Source organism: Protopterus annectens, chromosome 13.part0, assembly GCF_019279795.1.
Source record: "Protopterus annectens isolate FY-2018-M chromosome 13.part0, PAN1.0, whole genome shotgun sequence".
Lineage (NCBI taxonomy): Eukaryota > Metazoa > Chordata > Ceratodontiformes > Protopteridae > Protopterus > Protopterus annectens.
The window spans coordinates 1,240,041,426-1,240,062,320 of record NC_056747.1 but is presented as its reverse complement, the minus strand read 5'-3'; the positions used below and the strand labels follow the sequence as shown (position 1 = coordinate 1,240,062,320).

The 20,895-nt window shown below is 43.0% G+C and overlaps 1 protein-coding gene across 5 annotated transcripts in view; it reads right to left on the bottom strand.

Annotated features, from left to right (window-relative positions):
* The window catches only part of LOC122788226 (solute carrier family 25 member 39-like), a 389,064-nt gene that overhangs the window by 54,645 nt on the left and 313,524 nt on the right, over positions 1 to 20,895 (bottom strand). The gene's annotated exons all lie outside the window — the stretch shown is intronic.

Here is a 20,895-nt window from a genome sequence, read left to right as displayed (position 1 = left end):
GCCCTAGATTGACAGGAAACTGTTGAATCTACCACTGAAGTTCCTGCTTGAGACATGGAAGAAAAGAAACTAAAAATTCAAGGAGATGAGAATGCTGAAGCCAAACTGACTTTAGAAATCACTGAAGTTTTCTCATGTGGAGTTTGACAAAAGGAATCGTAGGAATGGTGGAAGCCATGAACCTCAGAGCTCTCACATTCCCTGGCAGTAATTAAAGCCAAAGGAAAAAGGAAATTAGATTTACGGCCCTTGGGAGGAGTCAGGGATGCCAGTCTTGATCCTGCATCCCAGACAGACATGATCCTGAAAAGGAGTCAGAAAGGGCTTTTTGAAATTTATAGTAAACCCCAACCTCTGCAGAATGAAAACTGCAAAATGAAGATTTTGTAACAAGGTCTCTAGAGAAGACAGATGCCTAAAACAGGAGGTCATCCAAGTAGAAAAAGACTTGGATCCCCCCTCAGCCTGCAAAAAGCAATCACAGGAGTGAGGCATTTGGTGAATACACTTGAGGCAGTAGAAAGGCCAAAGATCAAAGCAGAGAACTGAAAAAGCCAGACAACAGAGAAACGTAAAAACTTCATGAAAAGAGGGGGGATCAGGATATGAAGATAAGAATCCTTGAGGTCCAGAGACACCACGCAAGCCTGAGGAAGCAGAAGACGGAACAAGGTCTAAAAGGACAACATACGGAAAGAGGGGACCTTCAGAAAGGTGCTTAGATGAGAAAGGTCCAGAATAGGTCTGCAAGTGCCCTCTCTCCTGGGCACTAAAAACATTCTTGAATAACCCCCCCCCCCCTCCGAGAAACTGCAACTTCCTGATTAGTTCCCCCGAGTCAAAAGATCCCAAAGCACCCCTTGGAAGAATGGCAACTGCTCCTGAGGGGGAAGAGGAATTCCCATAAAAAGTGGAAGAGATTTCCAGACCATGAAGTACCCTTGGCAGATAATGGACAGAACCCAGGAATCCTGCATAATCTTTAACAAAACAGGAAGAGAAAGGGACAGACAGAGAAAGAGGAATGTGACTGAGAAGAACAGGAGAGCCAGACAGCACCTGGTTTGCCAGGGAAACGGAGGCTTCTGTGTTCTTTACTATGAAAAGGATCAACCTTTATTCCTTAACCTTTATTCCTTCTACAGGTATGCTTTTAACAGACATTATTATGAACATAAAAATGTTTGCTAGGAATATTATGTTAAGTACTATGTTTAAAGGACAGACTGACAGCAACTTATATAAAAAACCTAGCAGCTATGTACCTATTGATCAGACATTAGATGTTTTTTGTCAGATGTGTAAAAACAATATTAGGCAGGCTTTTTTGAATGAATCTTCACATGGCAGGTTCTATAAAAAGAAGTTATGTACTCACCACAATGTTCCATGTGAGCTGTTCATTTCGCCTTCATTCTTACAAATGGGCTCGAAGCCGATCACTCGGCTCCGAGTCAGCCGCTTTCACAAGCTTGTGGTTTTTGAGTAGCTTGAGGCCAAGTCCCTATCCCATGTTGCTCTCTGCCTCACCTCAGATCTAGTTTACTGATCCCAATATATACAACATAAGTAACATGAGTGTAACTCCAGCCAGAGTAAGAAATCCCATACAAAGACCCACCAGACCGCAAACCTCTTACTCATTCTTCGAGAAGCCTGGAGGGGGTAGGCATGAGGGAATGTAAGAATGAAAGCGAGATGAACAACTTACATGGAACATTATGGCGAGTACATAACTTCTTTATGTGAAGTTGTTCAATCTCATCGTTCATTCTTGCAAATGGGTAGCATCCCAAGCACCACTTATCCAGGGTGGCTCATGGGACTATATTCCCGAGGACAGTGGAACCAAAGGAATCCCTGTCCCTGGAGGCCTTATCTACTTTGTAATGCATAATGAAGGTATGTGGTTTTGACCAAGTGGCAGCTGCACATATTGTGTCTAATGGCAGTCTAGCCATGTAAGCTGAAGAAGTAGAAATAGCCCTTGTGGAGTGCGCCTTCACTTTATGTTCTAGCAGCTGATTCACTGAAAAATATGTGAATTTTATACAATCTGTTAACCATTTGGAAAGAGTGACTTTTGACACAGGTTGCCCTTTCTTGGTATCTAAATGAGAGATAATAAGTTCTGATTTTCTAAATTCTTTGGTTCTATCTAAATAAAATCTGAGTTGTCTGTGTACATCAAGTTTATGCAACATATACTCCAACTTGTTGGAGTGGTTACTAAAGAAAGTTATAAGTTCAAATGTTTGATTTAAATTAGCCTCTGAACATACCTTTGGAAGGAAGGATAGATTAGTCTGGAGCGACACTCTGTCAGGGTGAAAAATCAAGTATGGGGGTTTAATAGATAAAGCCTGTAGTTCAGACACTCTGCATGCTGATGTAATGGCCACCAAAAAAATGGTTTTCCAAGACAGGAATTTTAGTTGACAGGAAGATGCAGGCTCAAATGGAGGAAGAATAATCCTAGATAAAACAAAATTTAGGTTCCAGGGAGTGAAAGGCTGCCTAACTGGTGGTCTAAGATGTATGGTTACTTTTAGGAAGGCTCTACATAACCTGTGAGTCAATATTTGACCCTTCCAATCAGAGGTGAAAATTAGAAATTTCAGCCAATTGAACAGGTATGGTAGCTGCCACAGCACCTTCATTAAAAAGTTTAGTCAAGAACTCTAATATGCTAGCAAATTGGGCAATATATGGATCAATATTATTTTGAGAAGGCCACAAAGTGAATCTCTTCCACTTGCTGACATACAACTTTCTGGTTGAGGCCTTGTGGGATGATACAAGGATATGCTGTACTTCCGAGGAAAGGCTGTGAGATGTGGCTATGTTGGAAATTGGAGCAGCCAAGCTGTCAATTTGAGGAGTGAAGTGAAAGATGGAGAGCCCGAGGAATGTGTCAGCAGATCTGGAACTGGGCCAGAATCCAGGGTTCCTCCAATTGGTAGAGTCAAAGGAAAGGGAGCCAGATCTGTCAAGGCCAATAAGGAGCTATCAGAATTACAGTCCTTCTCAAGGCTTTGTCTTTCTGCAGAAATTTTGGAATTAGGGGAATGGGTGGAAATGCATAGAGAAGTCCCAGGGGCCAAACGTAGATGAGAGAGTCCCTTGGATTTTCCCCTGGTGGGGGATTCAGGGCAAAGTAGCTTCTGCAGTTGGCATTCATGGGAGATGCAAACAGGTCACAGCAAGGCTTGCCCCATATGCGGAAAATCATTTCCGCTACCTCGTTCTTGAGGAACCACTCATGCGGCATCAGAATAGCTCTCCTTAGTTAGTCCACGATCACGTTGGATTTCCCCGGGATGTGTGTCACTATCAGAAAGCGCCAGGTGGATACAGCCCACTGCCAGACTCCTAGGGCCTCTCGATATAGGTGATAAGACTTGGTTTCCACTTGTTTGTTGATATACCAGACTACTGACATGTTGTTGGTCTGAATCGCAATCGTTCCCACAGGAAGAGAGTCCCGGAAGTACTGCAACCCCAAAAGTACTGCTCTCAACTCCAGAACACTAATGTGCAATTGTGACCGTCTCTGACCAGGTGCCTTGGGCTGTTCTTCCCTGAACCCCCCCCCCCCATCAGAGAAGCGTCTGTGGTCACCGTGGCTGATGGCGGGGGAAGAACAAATGGGCGACCTACTGTGACATGGTGGCTGGTCAACCACCATTGTAGATCCTTTTTGCATGAATCTGTAATGACCATCAAGAATGACATCGGAAGTTGTTGGTAAGACCATTGGGTGAAAAGTAACCATTGAAGTATTCTCATGTGCATGCGCCCTAGAGGAACTGCTAGGAGAGGTGCTGCCATAGTACCTAGCAATTTTAAAACTAGAGAGGCTGGTACTTTGTTTTGTGCCATAATGTCGGATGCCTGTTGTGACGCCCGTGCCCTGGCCCAGCAATCAAGGAGCCTTAATCCTCACCACTAAACCAGAGATGGCGTCTCATATATGAGGAAAGGATAACAAATACACACAGTAAAGTGCAATTTCCCTTAAGAGCACACAGAGATCACAGTCAGTCCGGGGCTGGTCGCTCTCAGGTCCCCAATAAGACTCCCCACTGGCACAGCTATAGGGTCTAGATCTCAGCCTAGCTGGGCAAGCTAAAATCTCCAGCACCCTCTCTGTCCAACCAGTGCTTCATGTCCCTGCCGAAGTAGCTGACACACACACAATTTGAGATAAGAGTTTATACAACCACACAGACACTTCTGGGGAAGGCTGGCACAGGTTCTCCAGCTGTGCCCCTTTTACTCAGACTATACGGTAGTACCCTACTACCACCCAGCTAATAATTATCAGCTACTCAAAGGCCCTTAAAAGGGTGTCCAATTATTACTGTGCAATATTATTATCCAATTGGTAGTATGACTAAACAGTCTCAAGGCTTATTAGAGTGAACTGGTACAGGATCCTTGTTTACATGCAATGTACTCTTAGAGCTTAACTTATCTCTACACAAACCAGCCACAGTTAAAAGGTTTTAAAATATTTAATAAATAATTAAAACCACAAGACAATACATTCTACTACACAGACAGTGCTAGTCAAGAGTTCAGAGATCACACAGAAATACTTAAAATAATTCAGTAGTACAGTTCTGACATAACAGAAAAACACTTAGTCTAATCTTTCTAGCTATCCCTAAAAGTAAACACAAGTCTAAGATAACTTGCATGTGAGCAAGAGGCAGTGCTGTGAGAGTTGGATGATCCAGACAAAAATGCTTAACACCTTCTGATCCTCTCTATTTAAATTGCTACTGCAGTTCTGATAAACATTACATCATCTTTTTACACTTTCCTGGTGTTCCCAGGCTGCACATTAACTACATTTACATTCTTAACATCTCCCTTTTGTTGTCTTGCAGCTGGTCAGGAACTGAGCAATAAAAATACATTTGCATGTTTAAATCTAGCAATTTAACTCTTGGTTAAAACAATAGAAAGAATTTTTTCATCTAGACATTTCAGCATCACTGCTACTTCAAAGGGTCACCACATGCATTACTTTGGTCAGTTGAGTGCACTGTTGTCACATTTATTTCCAGTTCCACATGTAACAGTATTTCCTTACATTTAAGACAACAAGCCTGTAGTTTACATTCATATAGGTTCATAGGTTAATACTACGCTAACTGCCCTTGCGAGCCATTTTAAGCCTAGCCAATTATCCCTTGTGAGACTCAAACCCTGCACCTTGTGTTTGTGAGGCAAACACCTTAACCATTAGGCCACCCTCCCAACCCATTTACAAATGACAGAATTATCTGAAAAATTCTATCTGGCTAGGCTGGCAGCCTTCACTCCTGTTGCTTAAGCATGACTACTCTTTCCAAAGGCAGTTTTACCATGGCAATGGTGGTGTCTAAATCTGCTACTATAAAGGAAACACACTGCAATAGTGACAATGCAGACTTGTCGATATTTATAGTAATTCCTTACTGGGAACACAGTTTTAGAGTGAGGTCCCTGGATTGAAGTAGTTGACGCCTGGTGGTGGCGGTAAGGAGCCAGTCGTCCAGGTATGGAAACAATCGGAATCCTAGATGTCTCAGGTGAGCTGTAAAAACTGCCATGCATTTGGTACACACTCTGGGGGCTGTTGTGAAACCAAAGGGCAAACGCAAGTGATCTCTGGATGGTCTGGCCATTTTGATATGATAGTATGCATCCTTGAGCTCTGTAGAGCACATTCAGTTGTCTTGCCCGTTCCTAGAAACGGAAGTATCGACTGAAGCATAACCATCTAGAACCTCTCTTTCTTTACAAAAGTGTTGAGTTTGCTGAGGTCCAAGATGGGCCTCTAGTCCCCTGTTTTCTTTGGAACAAAAAAGAATCTTGAGTAGGTTCCGGATCCTATCTGGTCTGCTGGGATAGGTTGGATGACTCTTTTCTAGCAACCTTTGAATTTCTATGGTTGCTTGATCCCTGAGACTGGGTGGAACGTCTGGGATTTTCTTTCATGTGGAAGGTGGTTCTGTGAAAGGAATGAAATATCCTCCAGATATAATGCTTTGTACCCAAGAGTCTTTTGTAATTTTTAGCCAGGAATCTGGGTACAAAGACAAGTGACCCCTGACTGCCTCCAGAGCAGGGCAGGCGGGCCTCCTGTCAGGAGTGCTGGTAGGGCTTCCCAAAGAACTAATCCCTGTCGCCTTGGTTTTGCGGACCCTCTCTGCCACCTGGGTGGCGTCTTCCATTGTTGCCCCCTCCTCTGCCCCTGGAGGGGGGGTTCAGTGTGTGTGTTCTGAAAGGCTCTTTCGGACTTGCGGAACCACATTTTTTCTCCCGTTTTCCCTTTGGGGTAAGGTCTAGTAGGGATGTCTTGTTCATATCTAGTGAGGGTCTCCTTGACTTTAGACCTGAAAAGGGACGAGCCATCAAATGGGGTATTAATAAAGGAAGAGTTAAAGGCTTCTGCAAAGGAGCATAAGCACATCCAGGAACATCTCTTGAAGAGCTATTCCTGAACCCGCTGCCCGGCTCCTACCATCAGCTGCATAAGAAATGAGACACATGGACAAGTTAACTATAGAGTTAAGGGTACTGAGCTGGGATGCCACCTTATCAGGGACACCCTCAACTGCAGTACTCTGTATAGCATCTCCAAGCTCATTAAAGAGATCTCTGAAGTCTGGTAAAATGTGTCAAATAGTTGAGCGATCGCACAGCAAAAGTCGGTGAACTAAAAATGTGTTTCCCATACCTGTCCATAATCCTGGAATCTCTATTAGGAGAATGGACAGTGGAAGAGGTTTCAGACATCTCTTTCTTGGTGGCCGCCACCACCACCATGGCATCAACTGGCACTCCTCTGGTAAGAAACATTTTGTCCTGCAGAGAGGTAATAAACTTGTTGGGCCTCCGAGGGACAGGTTCCACAGTATGAGGGGACTCCCACACCCTTCGAGCAACTAATTCCATTAATTCATCGAAGGGTGGAGTCACCCAGGAGGTGGAGGGTTGAGACCCAAAGGCCTTCAGAAGCACCGAATCATCATCAGTATGGTTAACGGGCTGCCATTCACCCTCTGGCTTAGGATCTCTAGGATATCAGCGAAAGAGATATCCTCCGAGGGGGACCGTGGGGACCCTTCTGACTCCTCTAAGTCAGTGTCTGATGTGACAGACTCCTGTGGGGAGTCTAAATGCCTCCTCTTGCAAAGCTTCTTCCTGGGAACCTCATCAGCGGGAGCTTCTGATGCAGTCTCGGTAGAACATGGGTCACCCAGTGGGGCTACCTGAGGCTCTGGGTCTCTACGCTTTAAGGGGACCTGTGATGTAAGGGTAGAATGCGGCACTTTCGGAGATGAGGAAGTAGGCCCTGATGAAGTGGGTGTCTTCATAGACATAACTCCCCTCATGGCATCAAAAGCCCCTCTGCTCCAATGCGAGGAAGCAGCCGGTTCCAAAGACGGCAACTTCCCCGGCACCGAAACAGAGAGCTCCGAACCAGAGGAAGGAGCCGAGCTCATCCATGCCGAAGATCCGAGAAGAAGGGTCTGAACCGACCCATCGGTTCGACTCTCCCCCCTGGAGCTGACCAGACAGTGTCAGTTCCCAGACTCGATAGGCACCGAAGTAGTCTGAGTCGACAGAGTCGATGGCACTGGAACAGGCCTCGGCTCCGAGAGTTCCATGATCATCAGTTCTACCTCCTCCAGCTCCGAAGGCCCGGCTCAGCTCAGAGGAGGAGCAGACACAGTAGGTAAGGATGTCTTCGGCTCTGATACCGGTTGGGCTGGAGCCAACAATTTGGCTAATGCTGGGTCCTGAAGGAGCCTCTGCACCACTCTGCCCACATCCACATCGGAGAGGCTCCTCGAGAAATGAGTCGAAGGGATGGATGAAGCCACCGATTGTAAAATTGGTGAGTTCAAAACTTCGGAGACTGGTTCCAATACCAGGGACCGGCTCCGAAAAACTTGCTCGGTTCCGAGGTCTGTGGAACCGGTGACCACACCTTCTCAGCTAATTTCAGAGCAGAAGACTTCAGCGCCAAAGAAGTTTTTGAAGACTTAGATCCCTTGGAAGATTTTGAAGACTAGTCAGCGTTGTCAAGAGATTCCTGAAAATCAGATTTCAACAAACCTCTATCCACTAGCTTTCTCCTACGTTCTAACAAGACCCTGCTGCTGAACGAGTGACAAATGGAGCAGTCCTCCTGAAGATGGACTGCACCCAGACAGCATACACATCTCGCATGCAAATCAGTAATGGACATTTTTTGTCCACACTTAAGGCATTTCTTAAACCCTGACTTCTGTCTCTCTTTCTCCTTTTGGTCAGCCATAATATTAATGAAAATATCAAAAAAAAAAATTATATATATCTATATATCTAGAACTACCTAAACAAAACACACACACACACACACACACACACTAAACTAACAGCGCCCGCTAAGAGAGTTAACAGATAAACAGTTAACTACTATAAAAGATGGGACTAACTAAAACACGGCCAATGAAAGGCCTAAGAGCAACCGCTCTACAAACAAATTTTTTTCTTAGAAACAAGAACCAAAAATCTAAGTAGTTAGTCTATAGAAAACTAGCAAAAAACAAACACTTCCTATAATATTCTAGTAAAAATATCTTGGTTAAATAAAGCAAAGATGTAAATAATGGCCCAAGCTCCACTCTCGACCTCCGATCTGTTGCAGCGACAAACTAAATCTGAGATGAGGCAAAGAGCATCATGGGATAGGGACTTGGCCTCGAGCTACTCGAAAACCTCGAGCTTGTGAAACCGGCCTACTTAGAGCCAAGGGATCGGCTCCAAACCCATTTGTAAGAATGAACGGCGAGATTGAACAACTTCACATCCTCAGTTATGCTGAGAAGAGCCCTTTTTGAATTGCAACTTGATGACACTATAATGGTACATCCTGCCGATAAAGGCAGCTCTTTAGTTACATTAGATAGAAGCTTTTACATTGAATTAACACATGAAATGTTTAATGATGTTGCTGTTTATGAAGTAATAGATCTTCAGAGAGTTCATCTTTTATTAAAAAAGTACATCAAGCTTTAAGGAACAGTGTAGCAGCTTGTATGATGTCCCTTGATCTATACAATTACATTAAAGTGAATTTGCCTGTTGTACCCACCCTAAATGGTTTACCTAAAATACATAAAAGCTTAGATAAACCTCCCATGCGACCTAGTGTTTCTGGGAGGGGGTGGGTGACCAAAGCACTTTCCATTTACGTTGAAAAGGAGTAAAGGGGGTTAGTAGACCTATCTGCTACTATTTTAAAAGACACTAAGCAGTTTTTAAATGATTTATGCACATGTATACATGACTTTGATAATACAGGTGATATGTATTTTTTAACCCTGGATGTAGTCACTTTTTACTTCTATACCAAATGATGAAGGCCTGAATTTTCTGCAAGCTTACTTGAAGGTACATAGCAAATTTAGTGATATGAAGATAGCATTGATTTGTTCCCTCACCAGTTCAATATTAACAAATGTGTTTTTGTTCAATGATACTTGCTATTGCCAGAAGCAGGGGGTAGCCATGGGCACCCCCTGCGCAAACAGCTATGCCAATTTAGTTATGTCCCATTGGGAACATACATATGTTTTGTGTGATAACCAGTTTAGTGAGCATAACGTTTTCAAGAGATTTGTGGACAATATTTTTATTTTGTGGGAAGGTAGTGAAGGTGATATTCTAGAATTTACTGAGCATGTACATGGTACCACCTCTTTTTTTGAAATTTACGTTTAAATGCTCAAAATCTGTTATAGATTTTTTAGATGTTGAAGTGTATAGAATGGAAGGCAATATTATTGCCACTAGGCTTTACAAGAAACCATGCTATGTGAATACTACTTTAAGGAGAGATAGCACACATCCCTCTAGAGTTTTCAAAAATGTGTTAAAAGGACAGAGAATGAGAATTTTGAGACTCAATTGCAAGGAGAATACATTTGATTTTAATTTAAATATGCTTGCATCTGAATTTAACGATCAAGGATACAGAGATTCAGAGATTTCCAACATGATCGAGACTGTGAAAGCATCTATGTATGGCTCTGCTCGCCCTTATTTTTCCAGAGGTGGTTCACATGAACAGGTGAATCAGATGGGGGTCAATGAGAGTAGAAGGAAGGTTAACTTTTTGATGCATTATACCAATGATACAAATGTTTTCTGTGCTATAATTAAGAAAAACTGGCCCATTCTATTATCGAATACTGAGATTGGAGATGTTGTAGGAGATTGTTCGCATTTTGCTTTTAAGAACAAAAAGTCTGTTGTGTTATAAAGATGGGGAGAAGTCTAAGTACCATGTGGGAACTGTAACTTTTGTAAGTATATAGAAAAGAACACAATATTTAGACATCCAACAACTGGTCGAGTTTGAGCTCAAGACCTGTTCTGCTTGTTTAACTCCGAATGTGGTGTACCTAGCATGCTGTCAAGCATGTTCCTGTTTTTACATGGGAAAAACTAATAGGATGTTGAAGGAGAGGATAAGGGAGCATCTCCTGGCTATTAGGAACAGAGATACTAGGAATGCCCTAGCAAAACATAATTGATAGAGATGATACACATGTATACAAATTTAGGGTTCTAGAATGTTTACGTTTTGAAAATAGTCTTGGGGATGTTAAGAACATCACAGAACAACATGAAACAAACTGGATTATAAGGTTTCAGGCTGATAAACATCCAGGGTTAAATGGTCATGTCCCCTTAAGACCAATTTTAAAAGTTCATAAACTATTTAAATAGTAGCCATCCATCTATGTATTAGTTAATTAAGTGATGTAATTTCCTCTCTGTATATATTGCTGCTAGTTGCATTTGGTTTTACTGGTCTGAAGAAGTGCTCAGTTTGGGCATGAAAGCGCAGATTACTACTTTATTATATTCCTGGTGCCGTGTTTGGTTCCTTAAAAGAATTTGCTGCCTTTGATACTATTTTTGTTATTCCTTGGGACCCTTTCACAGTGGAGTACTTTTTTGCTCTCCTCAAAACAAAAACAAGTTTAAAATTCTTGCATGGCCTTGCCTTTATCCTGAAGAGACAAACAAGTCACCATCAGCTACACTAAACACGTGTTTGCTTTCCAGAGGAGCATCCATCAACTTAGGCTTAATATCATCAGGTAAAGGCTTAACCCGAAACCAGGAATATCTCCTCATCACAGAACCAAAGGCAGCAAGCAGCCCAAGAAGAAGCATCTGCTGCATTGTAACTAAACTTAATGGAATGACAAGCCATCTGGGATGAATTAAGTAACAGGGAAAGAGCAAACGTCTTCCCTTCAGTCTGGAGATCAGAAATTACCTGACAGGCCAAGAAAAGAAAAGTACAGTTGTGTACACTTACCAAAAATGTAGATGTTTGAGTGTATTCACTGTTGCAGTCATTACATTTGGGTAATCCTGCTGGCAGGTTGCCCTCAGTCGGCCTGAATTCCAAAGTCTTGGGGTCCTGCGTCGGCTGCTGTCGCTCCTTCCCTGATGTCAGGTCATCAGGGGTATAAAAGAAGCAGCCGATGCCATTTTCTTCAGTTTTTCTTGCCCCAGATGTCAGGTGCCCCCTGAAAGGGTAGCCAAAATTTATATATAAAAATACATGCACCAATATAAACTTTACCTTCATCTACAAGCAAATACACCACATAGGTTGTATAAATTATAGAAGGAAAGATTAGTTCCAGCAGAAAAAAGGGGGTTGGCGGGTGGGTAACCTGGACTGCAACAGTGAATACACTCGAACATCTACATTTATGGTAAGAGTACGCAACTGTACTATGTTCTTAGTATTTCACTGTTGCAGTCATTACATTTGGGTAGAGTCCCAAAGCTATGGTTGGAGCTAAACAGTATTAGGCCCTGCAGAACTGCAGTGGCAAAGCCTGCCCTGGATTTAGAGTAGAGTGGCAGATGATAATGTTTTGTAAAGGTGTGCACTGAACTCGAAGTAGCAGCCTCTAAAATGTTTTTGGTTGGTACTCCCCTGAGAAAGGCTGCTGAAGTGGCTGCAGCTCTGGTGGAATGTGGCCTAATGCCCTTAGGCACTGGCTTGCCATGGTGTAAATAGCAGAAACGAATGCAGTGGCCTATCCACTTTGAAATAGTCTGCTTTGAGATGTCCTTTCCTTGTGATCCTGCTGCATATGCCACTATTAATTGTTCTGTCTTCCTGAAAGCTTTGGTTCTGTCCAAGTAGAATCTAAGCTGTGTACGTTCAAAGAATGCAGAATTCTCTCCTCCTTGTTCTGTGGATTTGGATAAAAAGTTGGCAGATGAATAGTTTGGTTAAGAGCCACACTGGACACCACCTTAGGCACAAATGTTGGGTTTGTCCACAGAGAGACCCTGTCTGGATAAAAAATGATAAAAGGTTCCACAGCCATGAGTGCCTGTAGCTCTGAAACTCGTCTTGCAGAAGTAATTGCTAGGAGCAGAGCTGTTTTCCAAGATAAAAACTTTATATCAGCAGTAGCAGCTGGCTCAAAAGGAGGCAGGGTGAGTTTTTCCAAGGCATAGTTGAGGTCCCATGCAGGTATTGGTGATCTCCTTGGAGGCCTTAAATGTTTGGCTCCTCTGAGGTACTGCTTTAATAAAGGATGAGAAAAGATTGGTGGCGCTGTATTGTAATAAGCCGAAATGGCAGAGGCATGAATTTTAATTGATGAAAAAGATAGGCCTTTGTCCAGCATCTCAGTTAAGTATTGCAAAATCTGAGAAATACTTGGTACAGCTGTATCAGTTCCTTGTGCCTGGTTCCAAGCACAGAATCTCTTCTATTTTCCAGCATAAGATTTTCTAGTACTAGGCCTTCTGGCTTCCATAATGACATCCATCACAGCTTTACTGAGAGGTGATTTTTGTATGACTACATTATCCGCCATGCTGCCAGGTTTAATGTCCTGAGTTGGCTGTGCAGGATCTGATTGTTTTGCTGGGACAGTAGATGAGGTATTTGAGGTAAGGTCTAAGCTGGGCACTGAAACAGGTTCCTTAGGATTGGATACCAGTACTGGCGGGGCCAGCGTGGGGCAATCAGTATCATCTTTGGCTTCTCCTGTCTGAATTTTAGGAGCACCTTGGGGAGGAGAGGCAGTGGAGGAAAGGCATATACTGATAGGTTTTTCCAGCTGAAAGATAGGGCATCCCAATTTCCATGCTTGTCTGTGATAAGTCCTTGTGCAGAATCTTTTTAGTTGGTAGTTGTGAGGGGAGGCAAATAGATCTATGTCCGGGCATCCCCATTTCTTTGTTATCATGCTGAAGACTTGTGGATTCAGCTGCCACTCGTGGAGATCCATGAGGTTTCTGCTTAGATCATCTGCCAGAATACTTTCCTTTCCTGGCAGGAATTGTGCCTGCAGATGTACTTGGTAAGTCAAAGCTGTGTCCCACAATGTCATTGCTAGCCTGCAAAGGGGGTAATAATGTGTGCCCCCCTGCTTGTTTATATACCACATGACTGTGGTGTTGTCTGTCTTCATCAGTAGTTGTCCCGGATGAAATAGGTCCTTGAAGGCTGTCAGGGCATTTTGAACAGCTAGCATCTCCTTTTGATTGATATGTAGATGCATTTGGTTTGAGGACCATGTGCCCTGAATGCATCTTCCTGCCATGTGGGCCCCCCAGGCATAATCTTATGCATCCGTCGTTAGTGTCTGCCTGGCGGGGGGTAATTTGAATGGCTGTCCCTTGTTCTGGTGACAAGCCTTTGCCCACCATTGAGACTCCTGTTGCAGGCAAGGAATGAGAGTAATCATTGCTTCCAGGCTGTGACAATGTTGAGTCCAAACACTTTTTAGGTACCATTGAAGTTTCCTCATATGCAGTCTCGCATATGGAATCAGTAGGATGCAGGATGCCATGAAGCCCAAAGCCTGCAGAATTTTTCTTGCAGATAACCTGGCCTTTGTTGCCAACATTTTGAAATAGGTAGTCAGTTGCCTTTGTCTGGCATGAGATAAGCCATCTAAGCAGTTGTATTCAAGCTTGCACCCAGGAATGTTATCTCTTGAGATGGTACTAGTTTTGATTTCTTTTTGTTGACTGTGTACCCTAGGCATGTTAGAAGTCTTTTCACAAATGCCAGATGTTGAAGAAGAATGTCCTTGGCCTCTGCTTGAATTAGACAGTCGTCCAAATAAGGATATATCTGTACACCTCTTGGTCTGCAGAATGCAATTACTGGTGCCAGGCACATTATGAAGACCCTGGGCGCAGTAGATAATCCAAAGGGCAGTGCAGAGAATTGGTAATGCACTGAACCAGCCTAGAATCTGAGGTATCTTCTGCACGATTGTCTTATTGGCACATGCAGGTATGCCTCTTTTAGGTCTAAAGTCACAAGCCAAGCATTCTTGCCCAGTATGGGCAGAAGCTGCTGAAAAGTCAGCATTTTGAATTTTGGAATATCCAGGAATGTGCTCAGAATGGATAGGTCCAGTATCGGCCTCCAGGCCTTGTCCTTTCTGGGTACCAACAGCAGTCTTGAGTAAAATCCTTGTCCCTGCTCTTGCTCTGGTACTTGTTGAATGGCCCCCATGTCCATGAGGGATGAAACTTGTTTTTGTGCCTCTGCACATTGACTTTTTGGCAGATCTGGCCAGCCGTTTGCCTTTGGCAGAGTATGGAAATGGAATCTGTAGCCCTGTGACACTATATTTAGAACCCACTTGTCCTGGGTTATAATGTGCAAATTTTGAGCAAAAAGTGCTAATTTTCCCCCTAAGGGTGCTGCCAGTAGATAAGTGCTTGGAGCAGGCAGGGGAAAGTCATTGGGACTGCTTTCTGTATGTTTGCGCTTTATCTTCTCCAGCTATGGAGGTAGGAGCACCCCATTGTGTTGACCTGTAAGAACCTTGCGCCTGGGATCTGCCCCTTTGAGGTCTGTGACACAGGAAAGGACCAGTTTTTTGTATTCCAGTGTCTACTGATTCTAGGTGGCTGTACTTGTAAAAAATATTTAACCGTTTGCATAGATTTAGCTTAGTCTTCCATTTTCTTTAACACCTTTTCTGCCTTAACACCAAACAAAGTATCATGATGTAAAGGTGCATCTAGTAACTTAGCTTTAACATGATCAGGCAGATTTTGTTCCTTTAACCAAGCATGCCTCCTAATTACAGAACCCATAACTGCGGCCGTGCAGGAGGCCTCCAAAGAATCAAAACCTCATTGCAAAGTATGCTTTCCAACTTGTTCAGCTGCATGCAATAAATCCTGCATTTCTTTGTTTTCAGCACATTCAGAATTTAACATCATTTTCTGTTTAAGCAATACCATAACATGTTGCTGATATTTGAGCGTATGAAACTGACAGTTTAAGGCCCTTCTAGCCAAAGTTGCAGAAGTGTAAACCTTTCTTCCCCATCTATCCAGTGCCCTTGAATCTCTGTCAGAGGGGGTTGGGTTTTTTGCTGTTGAGGCGTTAACTCCCTTTGGACCCTGTGAAATAGTTTCTGGGTCAGCAGCAGGGTTTTTAAAAAGAAATTTGTGAGAGTCAGGGACGCTGTAATATCTGTCAAGCTTACTGGGAGCTGGAGGTAAGGAGTCAAGGGTCAAACTGGACTCCAAAAACACATCATCCACAATGTCTAACACAGGGGGAATGGCTAGAGGCCTGTGCTGTGGTAGTAAAAGGAAATCCCTGAGCCTCTTTTTAGATTCTGAAAAATCTTGGCTTTCCCAGTGAAAATGCTCCCTCATGGTATGCAAGTTTTCCCCAAAGGAATAATCCTCAGCAGGGGATGCTGAAGGTATAGATTCTTCAGCATCAGAATCCTCATGGGGGGTAAAGAATATCCCTGATCAGAAAAGGAATCAGAAGAAATAGAAACCTGATCTGAAGATTCATAGTCATTGTCTTGCCTATGCCTCTTATCAGGAGGGGGATGGGAACCCCTGATCAAGGTAATCAGATCTTCGGCCATTTTGATCATCTGTTTTTTGGGCATAGAGGCCTGTACACGTGGCTCATGAGTTTCTTTGCTTTAGAAGATGCTTTAGTCTTTGTCTTTGAAGCTGAAGTCGTTTTAATGCAAAGATGTTGAGGTCTGAATACACCCTCAAAAGCCGGTACCTACTCAGCGGCTCTGGACCCATCTGAGGGATTAGAGTCCGAGGCTCCAATACTTTGAGTATCCAGCGGCATGGTCGACTCCACATGGGAGTTGGTAGCGGCCTGTGACTCTAAAATAGCGGGTGTCAGGGGCTGGGAAACAGCCTCACTGAGAACTGGCGAACCGGCGACTGGCTTAGGAGAAGCTTCGTCGTCGGTTTTGGGCCTCGGTCGTTTTTCGCTATCCTTTTCTTTGCGTTTTTTATCAACTCCGGTAGTCGGATGGCTAGCCGACGATATTTTAGGATAATTAAACCGGCTACCAAAATACTTTAAACAAAATTATACTGACGCTTAATTGTGCGTTGGTTAAATCTAGCACAAAACCGACAACCAGAAATGTTGTGATCAGGGCCTAGGCAAGGAATACAGAAAGAATGAAAATCCTTATGAGGTATTTGCTTTCCACAAGTAATACAATTATTAACTTTTTCTGACATCGGTCTCGAGCAAGAAAAAAGTTTCCCCAACAGGGTACTTAGCTTTATTGAAGACTTTGGTTCTGAAACTCGAACATGAAAATTTCAGGAGTCGGACGACCGGCATTTACGAACTGCTTCTGCTTTGGGCACCATGCGGTAAGAAAGACTGAAGAAAATGGCGTTGGCTGCTTCTTTTATACCCCTGATAACCTGATGTCAGCGAAGGAGCGACAGCAGCCGAAGCAGGACCCAAGACTTTCGAATTCAGGCCGACTGAGGGGAACCTGCCAGCAGGATTACCCAAATGTAATGGCTGCAACAGTGAAACACGAAGAACATGGCCAAAATGTACCTGGACATGTGTCAGATAAATATCAGCCCTAAAAGCCAAGGTAGCAGAGGTATAAACCTTCTTACCTAGCCTTTCACAGTTCTGCTACCTTTATCAGAAGGAAGCAACTTAGTAGACGGCAGCAACTGAGATGGCTTGTCCGAAGCCATTGACACCACAGAAGGGTCAGCCGAAGGACACCTACATAGAAATTTACAGTACTCAGGCACCCTATAAAACCTATCGGGTTTCTTGGGGGCAGGGGGCTGGGAATCAGGAGCCTTAGAGGCCATAGATAAGGCACCCAACAAAGCAGCCAAAACAGGAGGAACAGCAGAAGGTTTAGGAGAATCTATCTGCAGGAGCTCATAATACTCCTTCTGTACCTCAGAAACCTGGGCACAATCCCATTTAAAAAAATTCCATCATTCTAGTGACTGTGTCCCCAAAATAAATTTTCTTGAAAGGAGTGTCAAGACTAGTAGATTCTCTTCCTCAGACTCACAGTCTAAAGGAGAGGGAATCTGAGATGAGTAAGCAAGGGATTCCTCATCTGAATCCACCTCCTCCTCAGAGGAATCCTGTAGTACAGGATCAAGGAGGAGCTGGAACAAACTCCCTGAGGAGGTTTCAAAGCTGTCAAAGCATTGCCTTTCACTCTGCGGATCCTTAGCAGCTGGAGAAATATGCTTAATCTTCTGCTTTTTCTTCAAGAGGACATTCACCTTATAGAATTTAGAAGACTCAGAACCCAAACAGCATTCAATAACAGTATTTGGGACTTCTTCTCTTACCAAAATTTGAGGAACACTACTAGGCCCCTCGAACATAATCAGCTGTTGTTCCCCCTGAACTTCCAAAGTGGATGTCTGCAAGGCCTCCAAGGATGTGCTTAAGGTTGGATCCATGCTGGCCTGTAAAATGGTCATTGCAGAAGAATCCAGCGGTGAAGCTGGGCAATCCTCTTGGCTTTCACTCGCCTCGAGAGATGTCTGGTGAAGGCTGAACAGCAGAAGAAACAGGCCTAGATTTCTTGGCCTTCTTCACAGACTGCTGACCCTGAGAGCGTGAAGTTCCTTCCATTGAATCTTTAGCTAACAGCTAAAGGTCAAAGAATATAGACTATGGAGGGTCTTAGGAACAAAAGCCTGACACACTGAACAGGAGGTATAGTCGTGGGATGTGCCAAGATAAAACAATGTCCGTGATGGTCTTTATGGGAAATCTGTCTCCCACACTGGCATTTGCCTTTCCTGGATGATGTGAAACCCCACAAGCAACAAAAACAAAAGGAAAAGACAAGATTAAAAACCCCCAAAGCGGCACTATCTGAAATGGCTTGGTGAACCAGCAATGGAACAGGTGCTCAGACTGACGATCAAGAGATGGTGTTTAGACGGTCAGCAAAGAAGTTCTGAGGATGGTATGTTCGGACATCACCTTTAAGTCATACACTATGTGAGCAGCACAAGTGTGACGTACAGCATACCTTAAAGCAACTTAAAGGCCTTAAAGGCTTTAGTATGATGGCTGGACTTCAGGCCACCCTTGGCAGGGGATCCCTTTTGTAATGAATACTGAAACAGTGAAATGGAAGGACATCTATTTTTATTCCCCATCTGTCTCTCTTACCTATATTCTTCAAGTACATTCCTCCACATTTCTTGACATCTGTCCAGTGCAATACCTGAACCTCTGTTTGTCAGCAAGCATCAGGAAAGATATCAAATAGGACAGTTTGAATGTGGAAAAAAGTAATAGCTAACCAAGAAGTGATGTGAAAGCCAACAAGAAAGACTGTGGGTCACAGAACAATCACTACACTAGATATATATTATATAACTTAAAAGATTTTGATTGTACTGTATATGTACTGGAGCTATTCTTCCTGGATCTCTATTGAAAAGGGGCCGAGACAGAATTTCCTGGTCAACAAGCATAAAAGAAACAAATATATTAACTATATGCAAGGGAAAAATGGGTTTCTATTATGCTTAAAACAGGATGTGTCGAATATCACCACAATGAGAAGGTTAACCGAAACACAAAGGGCAGGTGCAAACAGCATCTCACAGACTAAAGACATGCTCCTCTGGCCAAATGGAACAACTGTAACTTGGATTTGTTCAAACTAGCACAATTTAAGTTCCTTCACTTAACCTGAACAAATCACCTCACACTGGAGAGTGTAATACCCTCCTGTACCTAAATTTAACACAGCTCAGTTGGCCATTAGTGAAGTCCTAATAAACATACACAAGTTCAGTCCCTTAAAATCCCAGTACTGATGGCATCACCTAGTTATTTACTGTTCGTAAGACTCAAGGTGGGACATCATAGTAGTGAAATATTAAACAAAACTTCCTTACAGTATGAAAAGAGCCCAAATATGATTCCCAGCTGCAATATCTTCTCTGCAGGTTTTCACACACTCCCCTGCGTTTGTGCCACTTTTTTGGGTCTCTTGCTTCCTCTTATATTACAAGTATAGGCCAAATAGGATAAATGGTGATGCTACATTATCCTTAAGTGTGTGTGTGTGTGTGTGTGTGTGTGTGTGTGTGTGTGTGTGTGTGTGTGTGTGTGTGTGTGTGTGAATGCCCTGAAATGGAATAATACCTCAAAGAATTTGATTCTCACCTTGCATTCACTGCATGATGTACAGAAGATGAATAATGGAACACTTACGTTCACAAGCTCCATTTAATAAACATTCACTATACACAAAACTGATATGCATAACCGTTGCAAGACAAATGGCACACAACAGGCAATAATCCTATCTAGGAAGCCCCGGGTTGGTGTGTATATACTGACAAGGGAGTATTTGGGCAGGATACAGAGGAAGCCAACTCTCTTTTTATGGAACCTTTGTTCTTCAAAGACATTAGAGCCAGAAAATAACCCTTTAGGTTATGAATATATGAACTCTTCTTTTTTTGCACTAGCACCGACACTGTAAAGCCCTCAGAATGTTCATCACTTGGAATACTAGGCAGTACTAATGCAAATTTGTGTAGTTAGAGCTAGTCTCTTTAGACAAAACAGGACAGAGTGTGAAATAAGTGGCAAAGAATATTGTTCTAAGAGGCTAAACAGATTAAGTATTACTGACAGGTGAGTGAAACAGTAAGAAACAAAACTGCAGAGATGCTACAGACAATGCAAGCAACAAGTAGTAGCTGATATTCACCAGTGAAATAGAATGCTGTGACATGCAGGCATCTGATTGCAGATAAGGTTGACAGACAAATGTGATGGGACAGCAGAATAGAAGACGCATACAGGACCAAGCTAGAAAAAAGCTAGCAAGACACAAAATCACATGCAAAGACTTTTGCAAACCTCCCCTTATCAGTGCATCATAAGACATTTAGATTTTTCCTGGAAAACAATGGAAGCCAGTAGCAGCTCTTTACTGTGGAGGTAGAAAGTACAGCAGATGAAGACTCGCAGGAAATATGAACAGACATGCACAAAACCAGAAACAAAGAGGGCAGTTATAAAAAAGAAAAAAAAATGTAATTTATGTTAGATGTAATTTGCAAAAATGGTGAGTAATCTTAATAGAGCTGTACTAAAGATGAATACGGCCATGTGGGAGGTTGGCATAATGGTTAAGGTACATACCTTACAGACACAAGGTGCAGTGTTTGATTCTCACATGGGGTAATTGACTAGGCTTAAAATGGCCCACAAGGGCAGCTAGCCTAGTGCTAATCTATTAACCTAAATGTCATTAGCTCATGCTTCAGCATATTGCACTCAATGAAGTTGCACCCTCTAGCGAGCATAGTAACATTCTAACGGGTCTATATTAGAAGACCGAAGATGCATTCTTTCAAATGCATCTTGATCAAACTTAAAAGGCTGAAAATGCAAAATATCGTTCGAATGTTAAGCAAATTCTTTCCCTGGGAAAGAATTCACTTGACCACTTCAGTACTTTTGCTGTTTTCGGCACTGTAGTGTGGTCTCGGAGCTGGCATATTTAAGTA